Below are 18,282 nucleotides of genomic sequence, written 5' to 3'. Positions count from 1 at the left end.
TTTATTGTAGACAAATGAAAAGAAATGCGTTCGCTTTAAAATAAAAAAAAAAGTCCTACTTAAAGTGGAAATAGTTTGTGGCTATGTGATCAAAAAAATAATACATTTAACAGCTCTGTATGGCACACCAATTGTTAAACGGGGGCGGGAGGGGATCAGCTCGGATAATACTGCCCTCCAAACAAACCGCAAAAAAAAAAAAGTCTGTAGGCGGGATTACTGTGGAGGCGATGAATGCGATTGGTCAGGTCGATTTCATGGGCTGATTTTCTCTATGCTGATTGGACAATCGGTCATGCGACAGAAGGCGATGCTAATAATGTCATTCTGTGGCCTGGCACTAAATAAAACAAACGATGCTCATTTAGAGAGACTGGAGAAAGCAGGAGAAGGACATTAAAAGCGACGGGGTCCAGATTATACAGTTTTCCTTTAGATTTAGAAATATAGCCCTGATCAAACCTTAACTGGAAAAAAATGTCGGAGATTTAATTCGCCTGCGGATTCCTTAATTTGATCATGCAGAATTATCTGGAAAATAGAAGCTAAAAAAGGTTTATTATTTTTTTCTGGATCACCGCAGTATCAGGAACCAACTAACTGGATAATTACAGCTGATTTATTTTAGGATATTTAAGTGACCTATTGCTGTATTGTTATTGTAACGGTGCTCATCGGTTTGCAGGAGAAGCGATATTGAAGTGGTGAGTAGACTTTTCTCTTCACAGTCCAGCTAGCTAGCTCTGATAAATCGCACAAACACACACAGGGGAAATATTAACCCACCTTTATTACTGTATGTAGCTTGGCGTTAGCATTAGCACTGCAGTTGTGGTGGCGTTTATTAATAAAGGTCACTACTTGGCAAACGTGACGACACGATAAATAAATCCTGTCTGTTGTGTATCAGGTCAATAATAATATTTACATTTTTCAGAGTCATGCGACAGACTGATGCAATGCCTAGTTAGCCGGTTAGCTCTGTCTTATAGCTGTATAGCATCTTTATTTGCTAGGCTTGGATTCACATTAAGTCAGTGCTTTGTTGTGTATTTTTAGTTTTGTTTTATGTTTTTCTAAATATATATAATTTTTTTTCCACAAAGGATAACTGTCAAGAATAAGATTTCATCCAGTTGTACTTGTGAGCAAGGTGAGCTCTGGTTTCCTGAGCTGGGAGCTAACAGGTGCACTAGAGCTGCAGAGAACAGACCCCAGACCTGTGAGCTCTTGCAGCACTTATAATGAGGTTATAGCTGCCTAATGCTGTCAATGCATTTATCTTCATTAAGCACTTCATCCTGCTCAGTTGTGCGGTGGATCTGGAGCCTGTCCCAGGAACACCAGGAGTGTGGCTGGGATGTCAGTCTATCCATCACAGGGCTCCACAGACACTCGTTCATACATGGGGCGGTTTAGCCTGCCTGTTTACAGACAGTAACTGAGCATCATGGATCGAACCATGAACCCTGGAGCTGTGAGATGACAATGCTGCCTGCTGCACCACCATGCCACCTCGTAACGAGACCATCAGTGATGGCGTAGCTCATTCCGGCCCCGTCTAGCCCAGAAGGAACGATCTAAAGTGAGCCACCTTGCGCAATAAATGTTGCAAGCTATATACACTATATCAGGGTTTTCATTGGTATGGAAAACAACAGATGAAATGTGAAAAGTAACGGATTAGGCCAGGGGTCATGGGGGCCCTCCGTGACTCCCATTCGTTTTGTGAAAACGAATTTCGCAATTTCTAACAGCCAATCGTTAGCTCTCCATGGTCCATCTGAAATAGAAATTCAACAGTCATTCCTGGGTCTCATGGCAATTACAGTTCGTATGCCACAAAGCCCAATCAAGATTTGGGAAATCAGAACATAACACGAACGCTTGCAGAACGAAGAAATCGAATGTGTAACGACAAACATGCAAAATAGCAATAACTTTTTAAAATGTAAACTGGGCAGGGTTTTCCACTTTTCAAAAATGAGAAGGGGCAGGGCCCCAATGGAGGGCCAGGGGGACAAAGTCCCCCTGAAGCTGACAGATTTGGGCCTTTTTTGACCGTGAAACTGGCCAATAAATGGATAGGAAATGCTAAATCATTGTTAGTCATTTTACAAAAAATTAACACATTCTTACTGTGGATATCTTTATTGTCAATGTGAGACTCATTTGACATTTCAGTTGAGACTGATGTGCCTGTTGCGCATCCCTGAATTATATATATATTTTTTTCTGTGTATGAAAAACAAATGAACTTCCATGTAATGCAATGAACTTCAATGCACGAGCTGGTGCGAGTGCCTGAGACTGGCACTACAAAGCCCCCCTGGCCTCCGTAGTTCGGGCCCTTTGACCCAGGAACCCGGAAGTCCTGCAGTAAGCAACCACAGTGAAGCAACTGGAAAATGCAGCTCTTGCATACACAAATCACAGATATATAAAATAAAAGACCTGAACTTAACTTGTGTGTGTGTGTGTGCTGTTATATGATTACTGTAACTGTGTATGGTCAGAAAAGAGCTAGATGAGCGTAACCGTTGTACAATAACGCTACAAACACCCGCAGTTATTTAGCTGCTGGCTAGTTATTTTGGCCACTTCAGGTAGCCACATATGCATTTGTCTAATGGTCTTCTGCATGTTAAATAGTTAAAATTATAATAAAGCGAATGCTTTATGATTTATTTGGTGTATACTGATGAAGTTACGGGGTTTTTTTTGTTTTGTTTTTTGGCCAAGGGAAGGGTGGCAGGCCAGAATTATAACGTGGCGGTGCACCACTTTAAAAGCGCCCGTGCAGAACACTGCTGGGCATTTTCCGCGAGACTTCCCAGTTTTTTCTGCGAAACCGAAATCAAAGTGTTCGCTTTCGTTTTTTCGTGGTCGCCATCACGCTATACCAGGGGTTTTCAAAGTGTGGGAGAGTCAGCCCCCCCTCAGAGAGCAAATAAACAACAGCGCCCCCCCTTACAATTTTTGTTGTTGCTATACTTAATGTTCCATTCGTATTTTTAAAAAATGGTTGTTGTACACATTTTTAATTTTTTTCTTTTACACATTTTAAACATCTGTGCTTTTTTTTAAAACATCTTGTTTTACACATTTTAATCATCTCATAGCATCGTTAGCTAGCACCTCTTGGCAGACAACACACTGTGGCAGTGGAGCATCTTCAGATCCAGTCTGTGAAAATCCAAACTTTAAATAATCATGGTCATACTTCCTTCTTTTTTTTGCTTGGCCCAGACTCTGTCTCCTCACTCACTGTAGTTTTAGGTACTAAAAATCGATCTGTTTTGTCTCTGGCAAAGGCTAGCTGAAGTTCGCTAAATGTCTGCAATAGTAACTTATTCTGGTTTATTTTTCCTCACTTTACGCCCCTCCCAAAGAACTCTGGCGCCCCCTGGGGAGGCGCGCCCCACACTTTGAAAAGCCCTGCGCTATACCATACAGGATAGGGTCTCCATCTTACCATGTGGGAACCATGTGATATGCTAATATGCGCGAAATGATTGGCTAATCCTTCTTATATCGTCCAATCGGTTCCCACCTTTTATCTAGTCACACATACACAGCATCAGCAACCAAACGACGCGCAAGTAACGACATTCCTTTTCAAATAAGTCCAACGAGAAAGTTCGAACAATTTCGGGAAAATTGCATTTGGCTGAAAAAACAATCGATTCAGACGTTGTTACAACCGACGATTTCGATCGGCAATTGGTTACTGATGAAAACCCTGCTATATCGAAGCTATATCCACCCTAGGAATACCGACCTTTGGAAATAATCCAAAATGGCAAGGAATTGACTGAGAAGACACAATTTTTGTTGAACTTCTCATTAAGGCTTAATTGGTCCATGAATTCATTAGAATAGAAAGCCTTTATTGTCATTATACAAGTACAATGACATTTAAAGCTTCACCATAAAGTGCACACATAAATACTAAAATAAACATAGGAAAATATGTACAATAAAACTAATATAAAACTACTACTAAAAAATTACTGACAACTATGCATAAACTATACATAAACTTGTGCAAGTCCCTGAAGGAACACAGGTGCATAGCAGTAACAGGGTTGAAAATAAAGTGACTAGCTGCATCAAGTGATAGAGGTAGCATTGGCATGTACAGACGCCTATTTTCAGTATGTAGGCAACTTAAAAAAAACAGATGATCTGACTTGGTATGGTAGTGCAATAAGACAGTTTACAGATAGCTATGATATTAACAGTGCAAATGTGACAGTTTACAGTACTTAATGACAAAGGAAGAGGATGTCTAAAAACAGATGAACTGACTTGATATGATAGTGCAATATGACAGTCTTGTGACATTTACAGTGCAAATATGACAGTTTACAGTCTGACAAGGAGAGACTAGGTTTGAGTTCAAGTGGTTAGTAGTATTGTGGTGATGGTAACCTTGTCAGTGGTGTTCAAGCATGACAGTTCCTCAGTGCAAACTTGAGTTGAGTATTGTGACAGCTCTTGGAAAGAAACTGTCCCTGAGTCTGTTTGTTTTGGCTGGTATGGCCCTGTAGCGCCTGCCAGAGGGCAACAGGTCGAAGAGGTGGAAGCCAGGGTGTGTATAGTCTTTTATGATGCTCTTTGCCCTGCCTAGGCACCGGGAGTTGTAAATGGTGGACAAGGGAGGTAGAGGGCAGCCGGTGATCTTTTGTGCTGTGTTAGTCACCCTCTGCAGTCTTTTTCTGTCCGCTTCTGTGCAGCTTGAGTGCCACACTGACACAGCATAGGTCAGCAGGCTCTCAATGGCTGACCGGTAGAAGGTCACCAGCAGGTTCGTGTCAAGTTGCTCCTTCCTGAGCACTCTCAGGAAGTGTAGTCTCTGCTGTGCCTTTTTAACCAGTGCGGTGGTGCTGGCTGCCCAGGAGAGGTCAGCAGAGATGTGGACCCCAAGGAATTTGAAGGACTCCACTCGCTCCACGCTTTCGCCGTTGATGTACAGGGGGGCAGGGGCGGCTTTGTTCCGTCGGAAGTCCAGGATGAGTTCCTTAGTTTTGGAGATGTTCAGCACCAGGTTGTTGAAGGCACACCACTCGCTGAGTCTAAGGACCTCATCTCTGTAGGCCGCCTCGTTCCCCTCTGTGATCATCCCCACCACCGTTGTGTCATCTGCGAATTTCACAGTGATGTTCTCAGGGTGGGTGGGTCTGCAGTCATGCGTGTAGAGTGAGTAGAGTAGTGGGCTCAGCACACAGCCTTGGGGCGAGCCGGTGCTGAGCATGCGGGCGGATGAGAGGTGGGGACCCAGCTTCACGTGCTGGGGTCGGTTGACCAGAAAGTCCTTAATCCAGGAGCAGGTGGAGGGTGGGAGCCCCAGGTTGGCCAACTTGGGGATAAGAATGTCCGGTATTATTGTGTTAAAGGCTGAGCTGTTAATAACTGTAATTAATCAAATCTGGGTAGAAGTTATATGCACCCTAGGTACCCCTACCTTCATGCCAGAAAGAATCAAAATCAGTGAAGAATTGAGGGAGAAGAAGCGATTTGTGTGGAAACTGCTTGTTAGGGTTTAATTACTTCATATCTTCATTATTAACTGCAATTATGTAAATTTGGGTAGAAGCCATATGTACCACAGGCAGACCTACCTTCCTGCCAAAAAGAATAAAAATCATTGAAGAATTGAGAGAGAAGAAGCGATTTTTGTGAAATGTGGATGATGCTGGATGGATGATGGACAACACACGATGGCATAGCTCATCCGGCCAACAGATGATGAGCTTAATAACGGAGCATCAAAATATTCATTCATTCATTCATCCATCCCAAGGACTGTAAAGAAACCAAAATTCCTCCTCCATGTCAAATTTGGAGCCAGAATTTGCTCAATAGAGATGAGAGTTGAAGTCTAGTTCATCTACTCATTTGGTAGGCCTTCTCCCAATACCAAGGTCCGGCACATCACCAAGGCTGTCAATCGCTTCATTCCCAAGTGCATGCATACTGCCTTAGAACATTAACGATTTATTAACCTCGCTTGCTCGGTTTTTACGAGACAAGATCAGACCGAGGTCTTGACAGTATGGATTGAGCTGTAGGTGAGGTCTGTACTGTCGAGACCTCGGGCTGATCTTGTCCTGTAAAAACCAAGCAAGCGAGGTTAATAAGGAGTTTATTATATGGCTTTTTTTATTTCTAAAGTGAAAATAGACAGTCATTATGAGGCATGACGCTGCTTTCAGTCACATCATATTTGTAATGTAGTTGAGTCACGCATACAGGATAAACGGCTAGCAGTTTCAAAACTGAATTTCTGTTAGCAGTTAGCGGTTTCTGAATGCTCTTCGTCGCTCATTTCTTGAATAACTCTGTGACTCTTGTTTGTCTTGTGTGTTGGCTGTTTTTGATTCAGTTTTGATTTCCAATTATTCATTTTTGTTTTTTGCAACATTGAAAGCCAGTGCCTTGGAAAGAAAGTCTGTTATCGCCCATGGGTATTACGGGAAAATTCTGCCCGCCAAGGAACCAATCGGAGCCAACGATTTTACCAGAAGTAGTGTGCGCCATATAATAAACTGCAATAAATTTTTACACTAATTTCTAGGGGGGAAAAATTAGTGTAAATAATACTATCAGTGCAATCAGTGTAGGGGAAATCAGGGGCAATCAGTGTAGGGGAAAACTGATTGAATTAGACAATGATGGAAAGATATGGAAAATCAACTATTTTGTCATCGAAATACATAGGGATGGGTGGTGCTAGACATTATACTGCAGCCAGCCAGCAGGGGCGCTAGACCTATGTGGGCCTCTTTATTTTATTTATTTTTTAAGAGATGCTATGCCATCCATGGTGGGATTGTTGGTTTTTTTTTATTATTTATTTATTTATTGGGGGGGTGTTACAGTTTCTGATTCCTCCTCAGTAACCGTTTTCCCAAGATGAGGGTTGCAGTGAATTCTGAAGCCTGTTCCAGGAATACCGAGTGTGAAGCTGCAGTTCATGCAGATGCTGTATTGGTCTGTGGTTGTGTCGCAGTAGTTCAGTTTGCAGAAGAAGCATTCCAGACGGTCTGTCCTTATCACCAGTGATCATGAGCTGTGGGTAGTGACCAAAAGATAAAGTTGTAATTACGGATAGCAAAAATGAGGTTCCTCTGCAGTGTTGCTGGGTTTACACTCTGACAGTGTTGCCCCTTTTCTACCAACAGGGAATTGGTTCCATTCTCAGGGTTCCCCCAGGTTCTGAAAAATATATATATATATTTTTTTCCTTGAAAAATAGTCAAATAAGTGTTCACTTTTTTTTTTCTTTTTTTTTTTTCTTAGTTACTGACTTGTCAGAGTGGACTTGATGCAGGTTTATACCAACCAAACTGGTGCAATTCAAATATTTGTACAGATACAGCTAGGGCTCTCCATTACATATAAAATCTGGGCTCCACTCCAGCCTCAAATAAGAGAGACTTGATGTTGGGCTCCCTGTGCACCATCAAACTAAAATAAACCTCTAGTTTGAGCTTATTTCAGGTTGTTTTAGCATGGACTTATTCAAGAGATATTAGGACTCTCTTTAGCCTTTACTTCAACACAAAACTTGACTTAGAATTGAACAGAGTCAAGAAGAATCTCGGAACGACCGATAGTGAAAGAATTCAAATTCCCTGTCGATTTACAGTACAAGCCGCACACAGGATGACGTGGCATTTTATTTATTTATTTATTTATTTATTTAATCATACCATTAGTTGGTAAAACACCAGGAGCTCAGTCATGTTTTCCTGGAGCTTATATTTTTTAAGGGAGATGGACATCGATAGGTTGGGGAGGTTGTATCTAACTTTACAGGAAATATTATCACCCACACACATTCAAATATTATATCGTTTATTAGTGATTTTTGCACTGCTCTTTTTAAATTTGTCATTCACTTCAGTTTCTGTCTTCCTATTATTAAGTTATCAACACCCATAATGTCTCAGGTAACTGACACATGTGCCAATTGACTTAATATCACCTAGTAAAATTAATCATCAGTTTAATAAAAAAAAATTCATTTCTCATACTCGTCTCTCCTTTAGGACCATAAAGACATCAATTCTAAACTACATTATTATATTACAACATTTCAAAATCCCAGATGATATCCAAGTCAGTTGTTTTCTATTAATCTCTTACTTTTTTTTGAGGGGGGAAAATACCCAGAGGCTGTAGCCCCAAAATGTAGCTCCCTTCGGTCGCTTGCTGGCTGACAGCACTTTCACTTTGGCATGGGATAATTTTTTGTGTTTTCACTTTTTATTTAATCAAATTTATTTATTTAGACCGACCCCTGTATCACTGACACTGTCCGATGTGCTCGGGGACAGTAGGGGCTCTGAGTGTGCCTCCTCTGTGGCTATTTTGGCCCTTAAATCATCTTCAGTGCTTGAAGGAGCCTGAAAAAAACTTGGTCAGCTTAGACTGCATTGTTTGGTTCATGCAGAGATGATTACACCACCACACCAGACCGATTAAGATGCCTTGCAATTGGTCAGAAGCTTGGCGCTCATTTGATCATTGTGTAGTTGATTTTTAAATTGGTCACAAGCACGTGCTCATTGTTTACACTCTGGCTTCCCACCGTCTCTTCACTGTGGTTGGATTTCGACAAACGGAGGGATTTCTAAAAAAAGATGACTCTTGATAATGATCAAGATGACAAATACATTCACCACTGTGACGACTGCTAGTCATTTTCTCTTCATCACTGACGGATTCTGTTCGGCTATGACGAGCGCCAGCGGGAACCCTGCATTCTGGTCGCGGAGCTCTATATAAAATCTGGAGAGCTCATATACTTGTCAGAGTGAAGCCATCTGGCTGCCATCTTACCACTCGCGTCGCAGAGTGGGACGGTCATTTAGGCTACTGGAAGCTACACAAAATTGGACAAGTTATGTAGTTAGTGAAGAAAATTTACTATAAAAATGCCTGCATGTGCAGCAGTGAACTGTACAAACTCAAGTCAAAAGTTGTGGACTGATATTTCACCTGTGAGTATTAGTGTGTGATCATTTTAACACGTATGTGCTTAGTGCCATTTGTGTGGATCCCTTATAGCATTTTATGATGGTTTACAAGAGCGAAAGGAAGGGGGAAAAAAAACCCAGAAAATCTGTCTCATCATCTTGTCTGTTTTTGTTGAAAATCTGACACTGATACCTGGGATGAACACTGTGACTGTGTCAGATTTTTTATGGAAATGTCCCAGACTAGATCAAAGCCAAAGTCTAGACATGTTTGATATTGAATGTGAGAGCTCAAGCTCAAAGGCTCAAATTCAAAAAGAAAAATGAACTGAGTAAATTAGCCCCAGGAGCCTAAATGAAAGAAGGCCCATAGCCTGAGGCAGAAATGGCAGTGAGGGATGTAAATAAAGAGATGTTATTATTCTAGTTAGGTCAGTAGTTATTTTCATTTACCTATGACTAAGTACATTTGGCAGTGTAGATCATCTACACATGTCATACCCACTTGCACAAAGTGACAAAATGGGCATGATTGTCTAGCAACATGATTTTAGTTTAAATTGAGTGCAAGTATATCTAAGTACTCTTAAATCAGGGTTGGTCATATTTCATGGTCAACGGCTTATTTCCCAGACGGTGGCCGATATGATTTCCTGTACAAAGAAAAGCTGAAATAATCTCCATAAAAATAATTATAGTAGTAAGAGCTGTTCAAAAAATGATCAGAGACTGGACTAGAAAAGGGGGAGAAAAATAAGTGAAGGGGAGTGTTCTAAAGATATGTAAGGGATATGGGTCAAGTTGAGAAAATAAGAGGAGGTAATGAAGGGGGGGGGGGAAGTCAGGAGATACTTGTCTTGGGGCAAATTTGATCAGTTATGATGGTTTAATGCACAAACCAAGTACATGTGAGTGATAAGATGGCAGCCAGGTGGCTTCACTCGTCTCTCCAGCGGAGAATAGGCTAGGAGCTCTCCATATTTTATATAGAGCTCGGTGCTTCTGGTTCACACACTAGATTTTGAACTGCGTAGAGCCTGGGTGCCCACTACGTCGATCGACCGGTCGATCTCGAAGGCAGGGATGGTAGATCTCATGATTGATATGTAAATATTAATATATTTGTTATGAAATTTAAAAAAAAAAAACGTCGTGGTCATTACATGTAAACAAATTCGCTTTTTCTCTGAAGCGAAATGTCAGCCAAGCGCTGCGTCAAAAAAAATGTTACATTAGGTTACCATGACGACCAGTAAAATGAAACTGCTGGTTTCAAAGATGCAGCGCCGTGATTTAGGAAACTTCCTAAACCTCGCCTCGGAGCCGGAGATGCAAGGGAGGGCGTTTACGCAACTGAACAGTGCGCGCTACACTGAGCAGATTGAAATTCTCCAGTCAGAGTTTGAGAAGCGATTTCAAGACTTTGCTTTGCTCGAGCCACTAGCTACATTCATGTGCCACCCATTCGGGGAAGATACTGAGGTGGATTCCCTCGCCTCAAAAGTTGCGGCACTGTTTCAGCTGAACACGTCTGCCGTGCAAGACGAGATGCTGATGCTGCAGTCTGACATCGAGTTGAAGTCCAGGGCGCATGGGACGTTTTGGAATTTACTCACGGAGGCGAAGTACCCGAACATGCGGCAATGTGCCACCTCCTTAACCGCATTGTTCGGCTCCACTTATTTGTGCGAGTCGGCCTTTTCGCATATGAAGATCATTAAGTCCAAATACCGCTCCGGTATGTCCGACGATCATCTCGAGGCCTGCTTGAGGCTCGCTACCAGCAGCTACTGTCCAGACTATGCAGCCCTCTCTGACTCCCTCCAGTGCCGATCATCATCGAATTAAGATCTGATTTAGGGCCTACATCAGTATGCTATGTATTAATGTTGTGCTGTTGCTAAGTTCCATGGTTAAAAAAAAAATTTTTTTAAATGTTTATATATAAAATTGTTGTAAATGTCAAATCTCTGTCTAGCAGGCTATACAAAAGTCAATTGATGTGAACAAAAATGTTTTGGGGTTTACAATGCCTGTCTGGATGCATTTAACTTTTTTTTTTTTTTTTTCTAAACATAGCCCTTTTTTTTTTTTTTTTTTGCAGTGGGCTTGTTTCATGTTTACTTATTAGTAGTTTGCGGTTTATAAAAGTTAACAGTGATTTGAACAAAAATATGTTTAGGAGTACAAAGCTTATGCATTTAACATAATTTGAATGTAAATTTCAGTCACCTTTTTGTATGCATGTTTGCATATTATTAAACAAATCGCATATGAATGTTTATAAATCAAAACAAGTGTCTATTATTATTATTATTATTAGTAGTAGTAGTAGTAGTAGCAGCAGCAGCAGCAGTACTAGTAGTCATAGTAGGCCTAGTAGTGGTAACAACCTAGTCTGAGTAGATCATATTAACATGGTCATTTTAAAAGTAGCTCGCAAATCAAAATCTTGTGGGCACCCCTGGCGTAGAGCATTTAGACCAGAAATCAGTTTGGAACCTGAAAAGTTGGTTCCCAGCTAAAGTGAAAATATAGCTGGTTTTTCCGCCACAAACCGTGACCTCAGTGGGCGTGTCATTAGTTTTGAAGAGGAAGCAGAGAGCAGCAATGGAGAATGCAACAGAAGTAGATACAGCGTCAGAAAAAATGGAATGGAAACATCTGTAAAAAAAAAAACAAAAGCTCACAGGTAATCAATGTGCTCTGCCATCTTATGCAACGCTCTTTGTTCATGATGCCTCCTTGATTACAGTGGTTACAAAACTGGTGAAAACACGGACTGGTTTGGTAGCTGGCACCAAGGTTCAAAGAATCCTGAATGAAACTGGTTCAAGAACCTGTTCCCTGTTGGTCAAAGTAGCATGGGAAGAGCATGATGATCTGAGACAGCCTTGAAATGGATCTGCTGCTCTTTCAAGAAAAAAAAAAATATTGAGCCTGTTGAAGTGGTTTGTGCATATTTTCCTGGATGCTCTCAGGCTGGTTCCTGCTAGAACTATATTGAGAAAATCTACTGGGTCAGAGACCACAGGCCAGACTCAGGAGCTGCTGGAGATATTGTTAGTGGACTTTGAAACATGATTGTGGATAGAGACGTCTGGACTGACCAGTCATCTTGACCTCCACCAAAAAAAGCAAAAGGGAAATCAATGGGGAAAATGTGTATATACATACGCACACTCAATGATCAGTACCTTCTAGGTGCACTTTTGTAGGGGATCAGTTGCTGGCTGTAGCTCACTTGTTCCTGTACGCTGTCGGCCTCCATCTACCTGGTCCGTTAATGGAAAGGGCTGATTGCTGCCCAGATGTTATTTGGCTGGTGTACATTCTCAGCACTATGGTTTTTAAATACCTCGGTCACTACTGGGCAATAAATGGTCTGCCAACCAAAAGTATCCAGCCAGCAGGGATTCTGGGGTTCTCTGGCTTATACTTGCCTCCCAAAAACATGCTAGTGAGTACTTAATTTCCCCTGGTGTGAATGTGTGTCTCCATGGTGTACTGTTGCCTTGTACTGCTTTTAAAAATCACAGCAACCCTGCTGCACATGTGCATGTGTGTGTATGTACACACCAACGTCTGTCTAACTGCTGTGCTGATGGTTCATCACACAAATGATGTGCTCAGCAGTTGTGCTCTGGTGGTACTTTTCCATTAAAAGATGGGTTTGATTCAGCTGACAAACTGTAACCGATGAGCTACGGTGGTATGTCCAACTGAACGAGTGAAACGGAGCAAATGCTAATATTCATTTAATGGCGCAGATGTTCTGTTAATTAAACATTTTACTGTTTCTTCAGACCACGAGTTGGTCTAGTGGTTACCGTGTCTGCCTCTCGACCGGGAGATCGCGAGTTCTACTCACGGTCAGGTCATACCAATCATAAAAATGGTACTTACTGCTGTCTGGCAAGGCACACTGCAATGCAGATGTGAGCGGGGAAGTCAAACTCTTGTGGTTACGAGAGGACTATTTGGAGCATTTGGTGGTCACATTTACTGAAATCAAAAGCTATTATTTCAGTCAAAAACATCTTACAGTGCCTTGGAAAAAGTATTCATACTCCCCTTGAACTTTTTCACATTTTTCCACCTTACAACCACGATCTTAATTTTTTTATTGAGATTTTATGTGATAGACCAACACAGAGTAGCACATAATTGTGAAGTGAAGCGAAAATGATAAATGGTCTTCAAAATTTTAAACAAATAAAAATCTGAAAAATGTGATGTGCATTAGTATTCAGCCCCCTGTCCTCTGATATCTCTAAATACAATCCAGTGCAATCGATTGCCTTCAGAAGTCATCTAATTAGTTAATAGAGTCCTACTGTGTGTAATTTACTCTCAGCATAAATACACTTGTTCTGTGAAGGCCTCAGTGGTTTGTTAGAGAACACTGAAGAACAAACAGCATCATGAAGACCAAAGAACTCACCAGACAGGTCAGGGATAAAGTTCTGGAGAAGTTTAAAGCAGGGTTAGGTTATCATCTCATCTCATCTCATTATCTCTAGCCGCTTTATCCTTCTACAGGGTCGCAGGCAAGCTGGAGCCTATCCCAGCTGACTACGGGCGAAAGGCGGGGTACACCCTGGACAAGTCGCCAGCTCATCACAGGGCTGACACATAGACACAGACAACCATTCACACTCACATTCACACCTATGGTCAATTTAGAGTCACCAGTTAACCTAACCTGCATGTCTTTGGACTGTGGGGAAACCGGAGCACCCGGAGGAAACCCACGCGGACACGGGGAGAACATGCAAACTCCACACAGAAAGGCCCTCGCCGGCCCCGGGGCTCGAACCCAGGACCTTCTTGCTGTGAGGCGACAGCGCTAACCACTACACCACCGTGCCGCCCTGGGTTAGGTTATAAAAAAAAAAAAAACATCCCAAGCTCTGAACATCTCAAGAAGCACTGTTCAGTCCATCATTCAAAAATGGAAAAAATATGGCACAACTGCAAACCTACCAAGACATGGCCGTCCACCTAAACTGACAGAGCAAGCAAGGAGAGCACTGGTCAGAGAAGCAGCCAAGAGGCCCATGATCACTCTGGAGGAGCTGCAGAAATCCACAGCTCAGGTGGGAGAATCTGTGCACAGGACAACTATAAGTCGTACACTCCACAAATCTGGCCTTTTTGGAAGAGTGGCAAGAAGAAAGCCATTGTTGAAAGACAGGCATAAGAAGCCATGTAGGGGACACAGCAAACATGTGGAAGAAGGTGCTTTGGTCAGATGAGACCAAAGTTGAACTTTTTGGCCTAAATGCAAAGCGCTATGTGTGGCGGAAAACTAATACTGCTCATCACCCTGCACACACCATCCCCACTGTGAAGCATGGTGGTGGCAGCATCATGCTATGGGGATGCTTTTCTTCAGCGGGGACAGGGAAGCTGGTCAGAGTTGATGGGAAGATGGATGGAGCTAAATACAGGGCAATCCTGGAAGAAAACCTGTTGGAGGCTGCAAAAGACTTGAGACTGGGAAGGAGATTCACCTTCCAGCAAGACAATGGCCAGACCTAAATCCCATTTGAGCATCTGTGGTAAGACTTGAAAATTGCTGTTCACAGACACACGCCATCCAATCTGGCTGAGTTTGAGCTATTTTGCAAAGAAAAATGGGCAAAAATTTCAGTGTCTAGATGTGCAAAGCTGGTAGAGACGTACCACAAAAGACTTGCAGCTGTAATTGCAGCAAAAGGTGGCTCTACAAAGTATTAACGCAGGGGGGCTGAATACTAATGCACATCACGTTTTTCAGATTTTTGTTTAAAATTTTGAAGACCATTTATCATTTTCGTTTCACTTCACAATTATGTGCTACTCTGTGTTGGTCTATCACATAAAATTTCAATAAAAAACTTTTAAGTTTGTGGTTGTAAGGTGGAAAAATGTGAAAAAGTTCGAGTATGAATACTTTTTCAAGGCACTGTAACAGGCCAAGTTGCATGTTAACATAGGACCCCTTCTTTGATATCACCTTCACAATTCTTGCACCCATTGAACTTGAGTTTTTGGAGAGTTTCTGCTTGAATTTCTTTGTACAATGTCAGAATAGCCTCCCAGAGCTGCTGTTTTGATGTGAACTGCCCCCCACCCTCATGGATCTTTTGCTTGAGGATACTTAAAATGATCTCAGTAGGGTTGAGGTCAGGGGAGGATGGGGGGCACACCATGAGTTTCTGTCCTTTTATGCCCATAGCAGCCAATGACACAGAGGTCTTCTTTGCAGCATGAGATGGTGCATTGTCATACATGATGATTTTGCTACGGAAGGCACAGTTCTTCTTTTTGTACCATGGAAGAAAGTGGTCGGTCAGAAACTCTATATATACTTTGCCGAGGTCATTTTCACACTTTCAGGGACCCTAAAGGGACCTACCAGCTCTCTCCCCATGATTCCGGCCCAAAACATGACTCTGCCAGCTCCTTGTTGGGACATGGTGGCCATCCACCAACCATCCATCTGGACCATCCAGGGTTGCACGGCACTCATCAGTAAACAAGACTGTTTGTTTGAAAATTAGTCTTCATGTATTTCTGGGCCCACTGCAACCATTTCTGCTTGTGAGCATTGGTTAGGGGTGGCCGAATAGTAGGTTTATGCACAACTGCAAGCCTCTGGAGGATCCTACAGCTTGAGGTTCGTGGTACTCCAGAGGCACCAGTAGCTTCAAATACAACCCCGATTCCAAAAAAGTTGGGACAAAGTACAAATTGTAAATAAAAATGGAATGCAATGATGTGGAAGTTTCAAAATTCCATATTTTATTCAGAGTAGAACATAGATGACACATCAAATGTTTAAACTGAGAAAATGTATCATTTAAAGAGAAAAATTAGGTGATTTTAAATTTCATGACAACACCACATCTCAAAACTTGGGACAAGGCCATGTCTACCACTGTGAGACATCCCCTTTTCTCTTTACAACAGTCTGTAAACATCTGGGAACTGAGGAGACAAGTTGCTCAAGTTTAGGGATAGGAATGTTAACCCATTCTTGTCTAATGTAGGATTCTAGTTGCTCAACTGTCTTGGGTCTTTTTTGTCGTATCTTCCGTTTTATGATGCGCCAAATGTTTTCTATGGGTGAAAGATCTGGACTGCAGGCTGGCCAGTTCAGTACCCGGACCCTTCTTCTACGCAGCCATGATGCTGTAATTGATGCAGTATGTGGTTTGGCATTGTCATGTTGGAAAATGCAAGGTCTTCCCTGAAAGAGACGTCGTCTGGATGGGAGCACATGTTGCTCTAGAACCTGGACATCCCATTCAGCATTGATGGTGTCTTTCCAGATGTGTAAGCTGCCCATGCCACATGCACTAATGCAACCCCATACCATCAGAAATGCAGGCTTCTGAACTGAGCGCTGATAACAACTTGGGTTGTCCTTCTCCTCTTTAGTCCGAATGACACGGCGTCCCTGATTTCCATAAAGAACTTCAAATTTTGATTCGTCTGACCACAGAACAGTTTTCCACTTTGCCACAGTCCATTTTAAATGAGCCTTGGCCCAGGGAAGATGTCTGCACTTCTGGATTATGTTTAGATACGGCTTCTTCTTTGAACTATAGAGTTTTAGCTGGCAACGGCGGATGGCACGGTGAATTGTGTTCACAGATAATGTTCTCTGGAAATATTCCTGAGCCCATTTTGTGATTTTCCAATACAGAATCATGCCTGTATGTGATGCAGTGCCGTCTCTAAGGGCCCGAAGATCACGGGCACCCAGTGTGATTTTCCGGCCTTGACCCTTATGCACAGAGATTCTTCCAGATTCTCTGAATCTTTTGATGATATTATACACTGTAGATGATGGTATGTTCAAACTCCTTGCAATTTTACACTGTCGAACTCCTCCTTTCTGATATTGCTCCACTATTTGTTGGCGCAGAATTAGGGGGATTGGTGATCCTCTTCCCATCTTTACTTCTGAGAGCCGCTGCCACTCCAAGATGCTCTTTTTATACCCAATCATGTTAATGACCTATTGCCAATTGACCTAATGAGTTGCAATTTGGTCCTCCAGCTGTTCCTTTTTTGTACCTTTAACTTTTCCAGCCTCTTATTGCCCCTGCCCCAACTTTTTTGAGATGTGTTGCTGTCATGAACTTTCAAATGAGCCAATATTTGGCATGAAATTTCAAAATGTCTCACTTTCGACATTTTGATATGTTGCCTATGTTCTATTGTGAATACAATATCAGTTTTTGAGATTTGTAAATTATTGCATTCCATTTTTATGTACAATTTGTACTTTGTCCCAACTTTTTTGGAATCGGGGTTGTACCTGTTTGCTGCTTTGTAATGGCATTTTAATAGCTGCTCTCTTAAGCCGATGAATTTGTCTGGCAGAAACCTTCTTCATTATGCCTTTATCTGCACGAACCCATCTGTGCTCTGAATCCGCCACAAATCTCTTCACAGTACAATGAGCACGCTTAAAGGAACAGTCCACCGTACTTCCATAATGAAATATGCTCTTAATTGAGACGAGCTGCTCCGTACCTCTCCGAGGTTTGCGCGACCTCCCAGTCAGTCAGACGCGCTGTCACTCCTGTTAGCAATGTAGCTAGGCTCAGTATGGCCAATGGTATTTTTTGGGGCTGTAGTTAGATGCGACCAAACTCTTCCGCGTTTTTCCTGTTTACATAGGTTTATATGACCAGTGATATGAAACAAGTTCAGTTACACAAATTAAAACGTAGCGATTTTCTATGCTATGGAACGTCCGCACTATAATGACAGGCGTACTAACACCTTCTGCGCGCTTCGGCAGCGCATTGATACGGAGCTCAGATATCAATGCGCTGCCGAAGCGCGCAGAAGGTGTTAGTACGCCTGTCATTATAGTGCGGACTTTCCATAGCATAGAAAATCGCTCCGTTTCAATTTGTGTAACTGAACTTGTTTCATATCACTGGTCATATAAACCTATGTAAACAGGAAAAATGCGGAAGAGTTTGGTCGCATCTAACTACAGCCCCAAAAAATACTATTGGCCATACTGAGCCTTGCTACATTGCTAACAGGAGTGACAGCGCGTCTGACTGCGTCTGACTGACTGGGAGGTCACGCAAACCTCGGACAGGTACGGAGCAGCTCATCTCAATTCAGATAAGAGCATATTTCATTATGGAAGTACGGTGGACTGTTCCTTTTAAGTTTTCGTGAAATATCTAATGTTTTCATACCTTGTCCAAGGCATTGCACTATTTGACGCTTTTCAGCAGCAGAGAGATCCTTTTTCTTTCCCATATTGCTTGAAACC

At 42.2% G+C, this 18,282-nt stretch overlaps 1 protein-coding gene across 2 annotated transcripts in view; it reads left to right on the top strand.

Annotated features, from left to right (window-relative positions):
• The first annotated feature begins 307 nt into the window (after positions 1 to 307).
• si:dkey-28b4.8 (sarcoplasmic/endoplasmic reticulum calcium ATPase 2) overlaps positions 308 to 18,282 on the top strand; it is an 85,728-nt gene continuing 67,753 nt past the window's right edge. Inside the window, exon 1 of one of the 2 annotated variants that reach the window (XM_060926375.1) lies at positions 308 to 704. The gene's annotated coding sequence lies outside the window, so the exon portion shown is untranslated. Of the gene's footprint in view, positions 705 to 11,586; positions 11,680 to 18,282 lie in introns of those variants that run through there. The other variant, XM_060926376.1, reaches the window with a different exon arrangement.

The sequence above is a fragment of the Neoarius graeffei genome, chromosome 7 (assembly GCF_027579695.1).
Source record: "Neoarius graeffei isolate fNeoGra1 chromosome 7, fNeoGra1.pri, whole genome shotgun sequence".
In the NCBI taxonomy this organism is placed as follows: Eukaryota; Metazoa; Chordata; class Actinopteri; order Siluriformes; family Ariidae; genus Neoarius; species Neoarius graeffei.
The sequence above is the reverse complement of the archived record's forward strand: the minus strand, read 5'-3'. Positions and strand labels throughout refer to the sequence as shown.